This window comes from Arachis ipaensis, chromosome B01, assembly GCF_000816755.2.
Source record: "Arachis ipaensis cultivar K30076 chromosome B01, Araip1.1, whole genome shotgun sequence".
Classification (NCBI taxonomy): Eukaryota; Viridiplantae; Streptophyta; class Magnoliopsida; order Fabales; family Fabaceae; genus Arachis; species Arachis ipaensis.
The window spans coordinates 3,709,250-3,723,056 of NC_029785.2; positions in this window are offsets into that span (position 1 = coordinate 3,709,250).

Sequence of the window (13,807 nt, forward strand, 5' to 3'; positions counted from 1 at the left end):
AAAGATAAAACATAATATTTTAAAAAGAAATGAAAGAAAAAAATACAATGTTTATATTATACAATTAAAATTTATGTGTTATGTAATTAGTTTTTTTGTATTTTTTTGTTATTTAATAAAAAAAATTGTATAATTCAAACCAATTTGTGTATTATGAAAGTAAAATTTCTTTAATTTCTCGCATCGCAGCAAGCAAAGAAGAAACAATGCAAATAACAACTTTTATATGCATGTTGTGTGAACGATTTTTATTTAATCAAACCAAATTAGTTGTATTTAGTTCAAAAATCCGGTTAGTGATGTAGCATGATCGTATTTGATAATCCTAAATTGCTCATTGTCAGAAATGTACTCCAACATCTTTAATGAAAAATTTAATTAACCATTATCCTGAAAATATTGGTCAGAAGAAATGACTTTAATCTTTTAATTCTAAAAATTATTAGGAGCAATCACTTTTAATTAAAAAAATAGAGAGTTGGTTAGTGTTGATTTAAATATATACAAGGAAAAAATTGTTAATTGCTTAACATTTTTTGCTAATTATTTATTTTTTAATTGGATATAGTAAGTCTTTTTAAATATTTATGTGTATTTCTATATAAAGAAAAACTAAGAAATCCTGAGAAAATAAAAATAAAAACACCCCAAAGAGCTTCTACCAAATCAAATAATTCAATGATTGAGGGTTCACCTACTTCATCTCTTATCCTTTAACTGTATATGACTTGATTAGAGATTCAACTCCTATATATCTATAAGAATAAAGCATATTTTTATGACTAGTCTTTTATTTCTTTTATTATTAGGAGAAGTTCCCAACAAGAAAATATAATTATTACCGATAAAAAAATGCTAGTCTCTTAAAAAAATAGAAAAAAAGAAAAATAGAAAAAGAAGTTGATGGTAACCAATTACCCAACCAACCTCTTGTTGCCGCGCAAGGTACATGTATTAGGAAAAGTCAAAACTAGTATATGAAAAAAAATTATAAAATAAATTAAAAAAATAAGAAAAAAAAGAATGTTTCTACTTCTACCAAAGAGAAAAGAAAAAAGAAGAAGCAGTTGTCTACGATCTATTTCTGCATCCATTTTTACTGTCATTTTCGTACGATTTTGGTCTCTAAAATAAGGACGATTTTAAAACCAAGTTAAACTTTAGGGACAATTTTATATGTAAAAAATATTCCAAACGAACAAAATTTTCAACATATACTTTAAAGATCAAAATCATACTTAACCTATTTAATAACCAAGTCGTTTATTATTAGAATTGCATAATAGATGTGAACTAATAAGATTTTAAACAAAAGTATATATCCAGATTTGAGTTTGGAAGGAGAACTTTAGAGTTTTTGATAATTAATTGGAATTAGGGTGAGAACTTATTCAAATGTTACAGACAAACACACGAGATAATAAATTATTTTTTAAGGGAAAAAATGGAGAGTTATCAGTTGAACATTACTTAGTAAAAAAAAAGTCATGCTACACATTCATGTAATTTTATATCCAAGTTCATCCAAGTTGGTCATCAAACACTAAAAAAACCAATACCATTAAATGAAACATGAAATACACGCGCTAAATACATATGAAATTGCTCTTACTCAATGCTTCTTCTCTTCTCCCCCGCGCTTCTTCTTCTTCTTCTTCATCTCCTGCACTTCTTCTTCTTCTTCTTCTTCTTCTTCTTCTCACGCTCGTTTACGCACGGAGCGTCTTCTTCTTCTTCTTCTTCTTCACCTTCTTCTTCGCATTCCTCCTCCTCATTCTCCTTTTTTTTGCATTCCTTCTTCTTCACATGTTCTCTTCTTCTTCTTCTCTTCTCCCCTGCGCTTCTTCTTCTTCTTCTTCTTCTTCATCTCCTGCACTTCTTCTTCTTCTTCTTCTTCTTCTTCTTCTTCTTCTTCTTCTTCTTCTTCTTCTTCTTCTTCTTCTTCTTCTCACGCTCGTTTACGCACGGAGCGTCTTCTTCTTCTTCTTCACCTTCTTCTTCGCATTCCTCCTCCTCATTCTCCTTTTTTTTTGCGTTCCTTCTTCTTCACATGTTTTCTCCTTATCATCTTTCTTTTGTTGTTGTTGCTGCTGTATTTTTTTTCTTTTTCTCTTTCTCTCTGGTGAAGAAGCAGTAGAAAGTGAGGAGGAAGAGTTTTAAATTGTGCAGAACAGAAATGAACCAACACATGTGATTATGGTGAAACAATTGTATAGTACTAAATGAATGGAATATTATCCATTATATAAATTCAAATTCAAACATCATTCTGCATAATGAACCGAACACGTATTCATGGTGAAACAATTGTATAGTACTGAGTGAACGAAATATAATCCATTATATTAAATCAAATTCGAACAGCTTTATGCATAATGAACCAAAACACGTACTCATGGTGAAACAATTGTATAGTACTGAGTGAACGAAACATAATCCACTACATAAAATCAAATTCAAATAGCTTTCTGCATAATGAACCGAAACACGTACTCATGGTGAAACAATTGTATAGTACTGAGTGAACGAAACATAATCCATTATATAAAATCAAATTCAAACAGCTTTCTGTATAATGAACCGAACACGTACTCATGGTGAAATAATTGTATAGTACTGAATAAACGAAACATAATCCATTATATAAAATCAAATTCGAACAACTTTCTGCATAATGAACCGAACTCATACTCATGGTAAAATAATTGTATAGTATTGAGTGAATGAAACATAATCCATTATATAAAATCAAATTCAAACAGCTCTGCCTACAATTTACAGATTATCAATTCAATTCAATTCAATTCATTACACCTCTGTCCATTCAATTCAATTCAAATTAGCAATTGCATTTCATTCAATTCGATTCAAAATTGAATAATCCAAACTTCGTCAATTTGATTCGTTTCAGAAGAATAATCCAAATCACTCTCATTCAACTGATTTGAAGTTGAGTCATTCAATGTTTCGATTCAGAAGTGCAGATCGAAGAAGAAAATGAAGAAGAATATGAAGAAGATAAATCCAACGTAACCAGATCGAAAGAAGAAAATGAGAAGATGAATGCGACCAGAGGAGAACGTTGAAGGTAATGCAGATCAATAAGGAAGAACAGAAGAAGGTTTACTTTGAGCAAAGCTTTAGGTTGCAGCACGTTATATGTAGCGCGTGTATGACAAACAAGTGAGGGAGGAGGGGAGCGCGTCTGGCCAATATTGCTTGGATAATTTAGATGCATTTTTTACATGGATGTAGAGTATTATTGTAAAAAGAAAATGCTTAGAACTATGTTTTCTCAACTAAAAATAATTTTTTATTTTAATCATAATTAATCTTTATTTTAACTCAAGTATAATTGATTTTTTTGGGTACAGGATGAGATTGAATGCTTATTTATTAATATTTGTTCGTTGTTCCAATAAATTCTTACTATATATAATATTTTCAAAGCAATAGGCTATATTTATGTTGTATTATATTTTTTTCAAAAAAAATATCATAATATTATATATGATTCTTAGCAAGTGGAAACACTAACCCGCCAAAGTTTTGATTTGTTGTGTTTTTGTTTTCAGAAAATAATTCTAACCTTAATTGAAATTAATAAAACTAAGTTTTCCTTGGTTTATATATTACTAATATATTACTGATACATGTATTAACGAAAGAAATTAATTTTGGATTTGTTTATTATTTAATTAATAAAATGATATACACATATTATAATTTAATTGAAAAAACAACAAAAAATACCAAGTTATGACAGGTGATCATCTACTTCCAAATTAAACCATTGGTGTTGTCGAATCTTGACAAATATTTTGTGAATAAATTTATAAATATTGTGTGTGAACGTTTAATATGGATAAATTATAGTGTTGTAAACTAAAAAATAAGAGTTGTTCCGTCTATAAAAAAAATAGTACACTACAATAATTCCGGCAGATAGCGGCGGAAATTTTGCGACGGTTTTGTAAAACTGCTGCGAAACGACAACCTGTGGCGCATATAGCGGTGGTTAGGAGTTGGGGTTGCAATCAGGCCGATATTTAGCGGCGGTTTTTCTCGAACCACCGCTGTATTCAATCAGGTATGCATTTAGCAGCGTATTTTCGAAAACCACCGCTATATATACCGCCGGGTGAATTATGGTTTTACATTTTGCGGCGGTTTTGTTTAAACCGCCGCAAAATACTATTACCACATATTGCAATGTTTTCTTTAGTAATAAACTATCTGGGTATAATCTAGTTAAGTAAAGACTATTATCTTAAGCTACATATGTTTAAATCATTGTTACTTAAACTCGTAACACTTTTTTTACATTCGTTTTACGTAAAAAAAATTCACAAGTTAAATAAGCTATATATGTTAACTCACGTGAACAAATTTACCAATAAGATTTTCTTGATTACGTTATTGGCATTTAAATTTGCTTTCAAACATGGATGTAAAAGAAGAAAATAAAATTACACTCTGAATTTATAAAGTTAAAATAAAGTTATAGAGAATATAAATCAAAGTTACTCCTCTTTAAAGTTATGCCTTACTAAACCTAAATCAAGAAACTCTAAAAGTAGATAAACACGTACAACGGCGACCCAAATTATTAAACTAAGGAAATCAGCGTAACTGTTATAATAAAAGATCAAAATTTCTCTCCAACATCGTATTGACCTGGCGAAAAATACTCTATTATGAATCTTTGGGCTTCACGTTTTAGAGGATTTGATATTTCATCTCCATACCATAGCATTTTATTCAGATCAAAGCACCTTTTCTTAACATGTATACCATCTTGTTTATCTTGTTGATCTTCTAAAGTTTCATCGTCTTCTTCCGGAACCTTATTCAGATCAAACTGCATGGATCTGTCGACTGCGATAGAGAAGATATCATCTAAATCGTCTTCTGAATCAGACTCTTCTCCATCTAGACTGTCAGGAACTATTTCTCTGAAATATTCAGGTAAGACTGAAAATATCAACATGCACATAACAGATTTAGTATACATAGAAGAAACTGAGAACTCCGGAGTCATTAAATACTGACTTAGAAAAAAAACCAGACTACAAGATGCTAAGACAATTTTAAAACTAAACGCAAATTTTTGACAATTACCATCACCCTTGTTAGTAGTTTGGGCAAATTTCTTAAACAGAAGCTCTATAGCAATTGTTGTGCTTGCAGAGGATGACGAAAAGTCCTCAGTTTTTATTGATCTTGTTCCACCGTCATGTTATGTTCACTATTGTTTTCAAAACGTAACACTAGTGAAATTATATTGCGTAATAGATAGCAAGATTATAAAAAATGCAACCATAAGAAAAACAACAACTGTAGAAGGAATAAAGATTTAACGTAAACTAACTTTTTCGTATTAAAAACGTTGAAAGAAACGAAAAATCTGCTTTTACTCATGAAAATTCACAATAACATAAATATTTAACTGCAAATAAAAACTACACAAGTATAAAGTAACCAAAGAAAACAACGTACAACGTTGAGTTTATTTAACTTAGTTTATGACAGAAAGATCATTTTTAAATTACATTAAAAAGGCTTCATATAAGCATTACGCGACATCATCGAAATTCTCTAAAGCATTTTCTATGAGGTCTTCTATATCTTCCTCCCTTGTCAACAGTAAATCTCCAATGTCACCTTCCGCTGACATGTTCAACCCTGGCTGTGGAGAAAAATCAACTTCAGCTTCTTCATTCTCTTCTCTCATGTCATATAAATTCCTTGGTTTCACATGAACCACAACACTCCATTCCTTAGCTACTTCATCATCCACATAGTATACAAGCTGAGCTTCCGATGCCAATGTGTACGATTCATCTTCTTCTTGATTACCAGTGTGTATCGGACGAGAGAAATTAACGCTGGTAAGCCCCAAATGATTTTGTTTGATGCCTCTACTGGTAGTGGTATCAGCCCAAACACATTTGAACAATACCACCATGAAGGAACATCTATAATTCAATTCAATTATGTCTACAATTTTTCCGTAATACGAAACACTACCAACAGCTACTCTATTGTCACGCATGCTTGTATAACTTTTTGTATTAGATGATACATATATTCCACTATTTTGTGTTTTCATCCCGTTTTCCTTTGTGATAGTTCTAAACTTGTACCCGTTAACATTGTACGCCTCAAAACGTCTTGCCCGAATCATGGGACTGCACGCAAGCAACTTCAAGTCTTTCGAATGAAGCGTACTTTTCATAGAAACCTGGAACCACATAACATTCATGCTTTAGATTAAAATCAGTTTTCATATAGTACTAATTCCAGGGTAAAAACACATTGTTCAGGTTAGTATTCTGTCAACCTCATGCTTGAACCACCGAGGAAATTCTGCATGGACGACACTATCTATCTTAGCTTGCGACCTTGTCTGATGACGCAAGCTTCGCTTTGTTTTTCCCTAAATGTACTTTATGGGAGAAAAGAAAATTAGTCCAACTAGTCACTGTGAAAAAAGAGTTATATTGGTGATTTAGAAATACATGTGTATACTTACTCAACGAACGGAACTACAGCATCGCAGTTGACTAGCACATGATGATAATGAGCTTGATGTTTTTTCATTGGAGTGAGTTCAAAATGCGAAACAGCCCCTAATGCCTTTCCAATAGCTGGAAACATACTTTTCCCTGAAGTATGAAGAACATCAACGGGCTCATCATCAACTCACCCTAGTCGGTTGATTCTAGTCTCAATATCATCCAAATATCTAGAACAGAAAGTCAGGATTTCCTCAGATAAATAGCCTTCTGCAATTGAGTCTTCTGGTTGTGTTCTATTATGAATATATTACTTCAGACATCCTAAATACCTTTTATATAAATACAATAAAATGCTCAGTATATACACAATTAATTCAACTAAGTGTACTAAATGGGTTTATCAGCAAGCTAACTTTTCTATTGGAACCATCCACCTATGATGTACTGGTCCACCAAGAGTAACCTCATCAACGAGATGCACCGTGAGGTGAACCATGACGGTGAAGAAGGATGGAGAGAAAATCATTTCCATCTGACACAGGATTTGCATAACATGATTCTGAAGCTCAGCAAGCTGCATAGGGTTTATGGCTTTCCCACAATTTCTCGAAAAAATGATGACAAATTTGCAATCACATTGAACATCAGACTCGGAAGTGCATTCTTCACCAAAATTGGGAGTAATTGTTTCATCAGAATATGACAGTCATAACTTTTCAACCCAGATAACTTGCGCTGTCACAAATCAACACAACGAGCAACATTGCTAGAGTAACCATCTAGAAAGACCACATTCTGCAAAGTCTTCAGGAATACATCCCTCTGTGAATTCGACATCGTAAATATTGCAGAAGGATATTTACCACCTTCCCCCGGCCATAATTCAGGCCTTATGCCCATGCATTGTAAATCTCTGTGAGCTTTAAGATTATCTTTTGATTTGCCGCTATCGTTTAAGATAGTGAAGACCACATTGTCACACACATTTTTTGTATATGCATCACATCAAGGTTATGACGCAACATCTGATCCTCCCAGTACGGGAGGTCAAAGAAAACACTATTCTTCTTCCAATGCGAGTCATCTTCATCCGCATCCTGACCATTGCATCTTTTTTTGGATGTCACAGTTGAACTCTTCCCAAATGAAACATGCACATTAGACTGTTACCTCAATACATCTGTTCTGGATAACTTCTTTGGTGGATCTCTACCTTCGACCTGCCCATCAAATCTATTCCGGTCTAGTCTGTATTTGTGTCCCTGATTCAAAAAGCGTCGATGGCCCATGAAACACCATTTTTGACTGTCTTTCAGCCGCTGTGGCTTAGCATCCAAGTTACATGTAAGACAAGCTAACCCACTGTGCATATTCCAGCCAGATAGGTTTCTCAGTCCCGGAAAGTCACTGATAGTCAACATCAGTGCCGCACACATCTTGAAAGTATTTCCCTCTTTGGCATCATACGTTTCGACGCCATCCCATAATTGCTTCAACTCATCTATCAAGGGTTGAAGATAAACATCTATGTCGTTACCTGGCATTTTCGGCCCAGGAATAAGCGTGGATAGAATGAAAGATGTCTGCTTCATGAAAAGCCAGGGTGAAAGATTATACTGAATAAGAATCACAGGCCAGATGGAATACTTTGTGCTCTTATTTTCAAAGGGATTAAATCCATTGCTCGCCAAGGCTAGACGAACATTGCGCGGATCCGTCGAAAAATTAGTATACTTTGCATCAAACTTCTTCCATGCTTCAGCGTCCCTTGGATGCCTAAGGAAACCGTCGTTATTAGATGCCTATTTATGCCATAACATATCACTTGATGTCTTCCTGCTCATGAATAACTGCTGCAGTCGTGGTATGAGGGGAAAGTAACGAAGAGTCTTGGCTGCTATAGGTTTTCCATTTCTCTTCACTGGTACATTGAGCCTAACAATAGAGCCCTTTTTAGTCTTCTGCTTCCATCTTGAACACCCACATTTCTTGCACCTAGTCAAGTTCTCATCATCACCTCGGTACAACATACAATCATTTGGACAAGCATTTATCTTGGTGTATTGAATACCTAACTTTCTTATTATCTTCCTGTCTTCGTACACTGTCTTTGGAAGTTTTGCTTGTTCGAATGTGTCCCGCAGTAAGTCAAGAATCATGGACATTGCCTTGTCACTCACACCGCACATACACTTGATATGATACAGCTTCACTAAGAATGATAATTTGGAGTACTTTGAGCATCCGAGATATAACTCCTGCTTTGCATCTGACAATAGATCGTTAAAATCTCACGCCGCGCGACTTGGACCTTCGTATAAGTACGGTAACACGTCTTCATGATCATCTGCATGTTCGATTATTGTGATGTCCTCACTCGCAAGTTGCATCGTGAAATTGAAGGCCTCGTTGACCATTTGGTGCATTTGATTCACTTGGAATATCATATTTTCATCTACTCGTCCCAATTCAGATCTCTCTTCAACCGACTTCTCACCATGACGCAGCCAAATAGTATATCCAGGGAGAAATGGTGGTAACAACAGAAGATCGTATGCATCCTCCCTTGTTTGCATTAGTTGAAACCCGTATTTAGGACATGGACACTTTATCATGCCATCGGAGGATGCATTCACAAACGCAAAGTCTAGAAAATTGTTCAATCCTTGCCTATATTCCACATTATTCCGTGACTTTGAAATCCAGGTTTTATCAATATCTAGTATAGTATCAAAATATATCGAACTAATTAATAGTGGCATAAGAAAAGCGAGAAAACAAGCTTGTAAAAGTTATTCTCCATCAGAATTATTACGATTTAGTTTTAGCTAGCAACTTAGGTTTAGCGAATTACAGTTGATATGAAATTTAGTGAGTTTTGCACAATATAAAAAATATCTTTCCTTCACATACTATAATTTTCATAAGAGACATGGTGACAAATAATACTTAAATAAAATACAACGACAGATAGTCTTATTAGCACTTTCTATAGTTTTGGCATTGTTATTATTTAAAACTTTTGTCAATGTACTTTAAAGTGAGGAATGTGTAACTAATGTCTTTATTAAATATTTTATTACTTCAACTTGTTTTCACTAAATTATTGTTTAGGTGTCATGCAACTTGGTCGAATGTGTTTTCATTTTACGTTAACAAATATTGAAAAAATTAAATATTAAAATCCATTAATGATTATATTGTTATTTTAAAAGAAATTATAAATTCAAATCAATAAATTAATTTTATTGTTCGCCACTTTTTAATTTAGAATAAAAGATCCCCTACGGTTTCAATTTGGATTTCTCAATTATTAGTTGATGATCAAACATTAATTATTTTTTTATTCTATATCATTTTTAAATATACTTTAACATATGATAAATAACATAAAAAAATGTGATACCTCTCCATCATAATATGTAACGTGTATTTCGAAAAAGATAATAGTTAAATATTTAACTTTAGTACAAAACTAAAAAAATATAAAGAACTTAAAATGAATTTTGGAAACCACAAAACAAAAAATATACACACTAAATAATTACTATTTTGGAAACCCCAAACGCGTTGCCTTTTGTGAATTTCATTTTAATTTTGGACCTTTTAATGATCGTCACGATATCTGTTTTGGTTGAAAATGATTACTAAATATGCGAGTTGACAAAAAAAAAGATAAAATGAGTATAATTACTTTTATGACCTTTGTTCTGTTATATTTTTTACAATTTTCTCCATTTAAAATAATCATTAAAATTCAGCGTTTAAAAAATTAATGGTTTTATTTATATTTTCAAATTAGAAATCTAAATTTAACGGTTGAAATTAAACTAAAAAAAAATAAATCAGCTTATGTTATCTAACATATAAAAGGAAAGGGAGAGTACTATATGTACTCGGTAGAAAAAAAAATCGATGACAACATTAATAAAAATTATGTGTAATAAGAAAATGCTGTGAAAAAAAATCAAAAAATTGACTAGTAATTACAATTTTGACCAAGTTTTCGTATGACAGTTATAGTTGACATTGTTTAGTAATTTGAATAAGATGAAAACGTATAATTGGATACTAAACTCTCTGTTTTCCTTTATATACTGTTATAGAAATGGTTTCAGAAATAAAAAATTGAACAAAGTCAATATATAATGAATTTTGATAATTTGCAAAAATTATTATACCATAATTAGTTGTACTTGGATTTATATTAAATAAAAAGATAAACTTAACTATAAGAAACCACTTCAATGCATCAATTTACACATATAACAAGACATAACTTATTCTTTAGAAAATGTGTGAAATATTGTTGCAGATATTTTTGTAATTTATATATATTCTTAAAACATAAAAGTAAAATTGTTCATCACGAATACTATTTTTTTTTAAATTAAATTTACACATAATTCCATTTCTCTTCAAATCATTATCATACTATATTAATCATGGTTATGAAAATCGAATCGGACAGTCCGGTTCAATTGGGTGAACCAGCAGAACCGGTCGATTTTTTTAAGTCTTCCGGTTGAATAAATCCCCCAAAACGGCGCCGTTTTGATTTTTATAATAAAAAATCCCCTAAACCTATTGGACTTCTCGAAAGCTACCCCCTCCCTCGAAGACCCCCACTCATCTCTTCTCCTATCTGAAAAGTAAGAGGGCAAACAAAAAAACCCTAGCCCCCCATCCGCGTAACGCAGCCACCGCCCACCGCAACCATCGTAGCCTCCACAGCCCTGCAGCACTGCGTCAACCTCATCGCCGATTGGTTTTGGATCTGTGTTTGTCGGTGTCGTCTGGTCCTCGGAAGCAGGGTTGAAGATTCCTCACCGTCGCCGTTGTCGCGCTCTCTCTTCTCCTCACCGTCGCCGCCGAGTTCTCTCTTCTCCTCGCCGTCAGTGCCGAGTTCTCTCTTCTCCTCACTGTCACCGTCGAGGTCTCTCTTCTACTCGTCGTTGCCGTCGAGCTCTCTCTTTGTCGCCGTCAAGCTCGCACTCTGTCTCTCTGTCCCTTCCTCTGGTTAGCTTAAACACTGCTTCTTGAGTTTGGTTTTTCTTGTTTTGTTGATCTGTTGTTAATAATACTGAATTACTGATTGAGACTGATATTGAGTAGCTGAGATTTTGTTAATTTCTGAGTATTTTAAGTTGCTGAGATTGCCATAATAATATTATTGAGTGTTTTTATGATGTCTCTTTGTCCCTTCCTCTGATCATCTATTCAGCATTAAGCATTTTTTGTTGAATTTGATTTTGAATTTTTGCTTGTTTTTTTCTCTTGATTTGTGTTGATAATATTGTTTGAGCTGCTGGGTTAAAGTATCAATCATGAATTGTATCAGATTTTGTGAATTTTGTTAATTTTTATATGCTATTGTGAACATGTTTTTTAGTTGTATATTTTTTTGGTTAAAGATTTAATTTTTCAAGGGGCGTTTATTTTGATTTAGACTGAAATTAATTAAACTATAAAAAAAAGGTTTCAAACAATAAATACATGAGACGCAGAAAAACAATGTTACTTACCTGGTTGAAGATCCATATAATTGGATATTGGTGTGAAAATTAAAGACTTCAACAAACTGAAAAACAAAAACCGAGTTTCATCGTGAGAAATCAAAATAATTTAATGTGTAACAGTTCAAAGTAGCATATAAAAAAATATTTAGAGAGAAACCCAAAAAGAGGAGAACCAGATAGGTGAGTGGTGCTTCAGAAATAATTTGTGCTGAACTTGTGTAAACTGATTGTATTGCATATCAGTGAAGTTTATTTAATTGAATAAGCACGTTTATATACCTTTGAGAATCACATATTTTTATAACTGATTATTTCAACAAATATTTGAAATTAAACCAATATTCTCTACTTTTTTGTTAACCTAACAGTTTAAGTCCATTTAAATTATGTAGGTGGTTCAGTTTACTTTTTTAAAGAAGAAATAGTTAACTTGTTTAAGTTAATCCCATAACTTCATAACAGATTTGGGGCGACAATAAAGGAACAGGGATACATTGCATAATACAAATTTGAAAGTGATTTGAAAATACAAAAACAAACTATTTGAAATGATTAACGTTAAATCAATTGGTCAAATATTGTTGTGATCTCCTCCTATTTCTATGCATTTTCTGTTTTCTCCATACACCCCAACATTTCTATAACTCTCATACTCTCACATAAGTTGCACGTCATTCTCATCAGGTGAGAGACTTCTCCATTTCAAACCACTTACGTGAGTATAGTTCCCTTTCTCTTCGAGAGTTTTTTCCGTTGCTGGTTAAATATAAGATTGTCTTTCCAAAGGTAAAGTACTTTTTTTCTTCTTCTTTTGTTTACCTTATTTTAGTTTTCATTTACATATCATTCAGCAATAAGTAATGTATAGTATCCAAATTACTCTAATTTAGCTCTATGAACCTCTCGTGTTACATTTATGAATTGTTAAACTTTTTTTTCGAAAGATAAAAAACTAATTTTTTAATCCTTAACTTATATTAATCTCGTTAACTGCTTTTTGGGTATATTATTACTTGTATTAATCTCATATTAATTCGACTTTCCATAGGCTACGAAGGACAAGAAAATTGATTTCTGTTCATATGTGTTCATGTCTGCGGGTTTTTTTTCTTTTTAACATATTTACTTTGTTTAGGTCATTTTTTTGTTTTCATTATTTAAAGGGGACCGAATTTGATAATTTAGTTTACTTGAGTCTGCTCTCTCGCATTATAACTAAGTTCTGATGACTTTTGTGTGTTTTATTGATCTTTATCTTTGTACATTCTTTATGTTTACACAGTGCACCCTTGTTTTATCCACTACTGTGCCTGATTTTCTTTTTGTTTAGTTATAAAAGTGACTCTCCCCATCATAACAAGTAAATTAGCAAACAATATTTAACAGAAAAAATAATATAAGATAAAATAAAAGAAAATAAAAGAAAAACACTAACGGTCCCCTCTGGCGGCCGCAGGTCACCATTCCTTATAAGAATTTCCTATGCATTAGGCACTTCTAGCTTACAAAGGGAAAATGAAATGCACAGCTTCACCACCAAAGCTTTCCACAATCACCAAAAAGTAAATTAAGTAACATTTAAAATAAAATCTAGTTTTACTTTTATTCATTAATTACATAACAGTTTCACTTTTTATATTCTTTAATATTTACTTAAATTTATTCGTTAGATGATATTTAGAAAAAAAAATTATACATTATGCAATTAAATTTGGAAACATATGAAAAGTAAAATTAAATGGAGTGGAAAAATTTACTTTGAGAAAA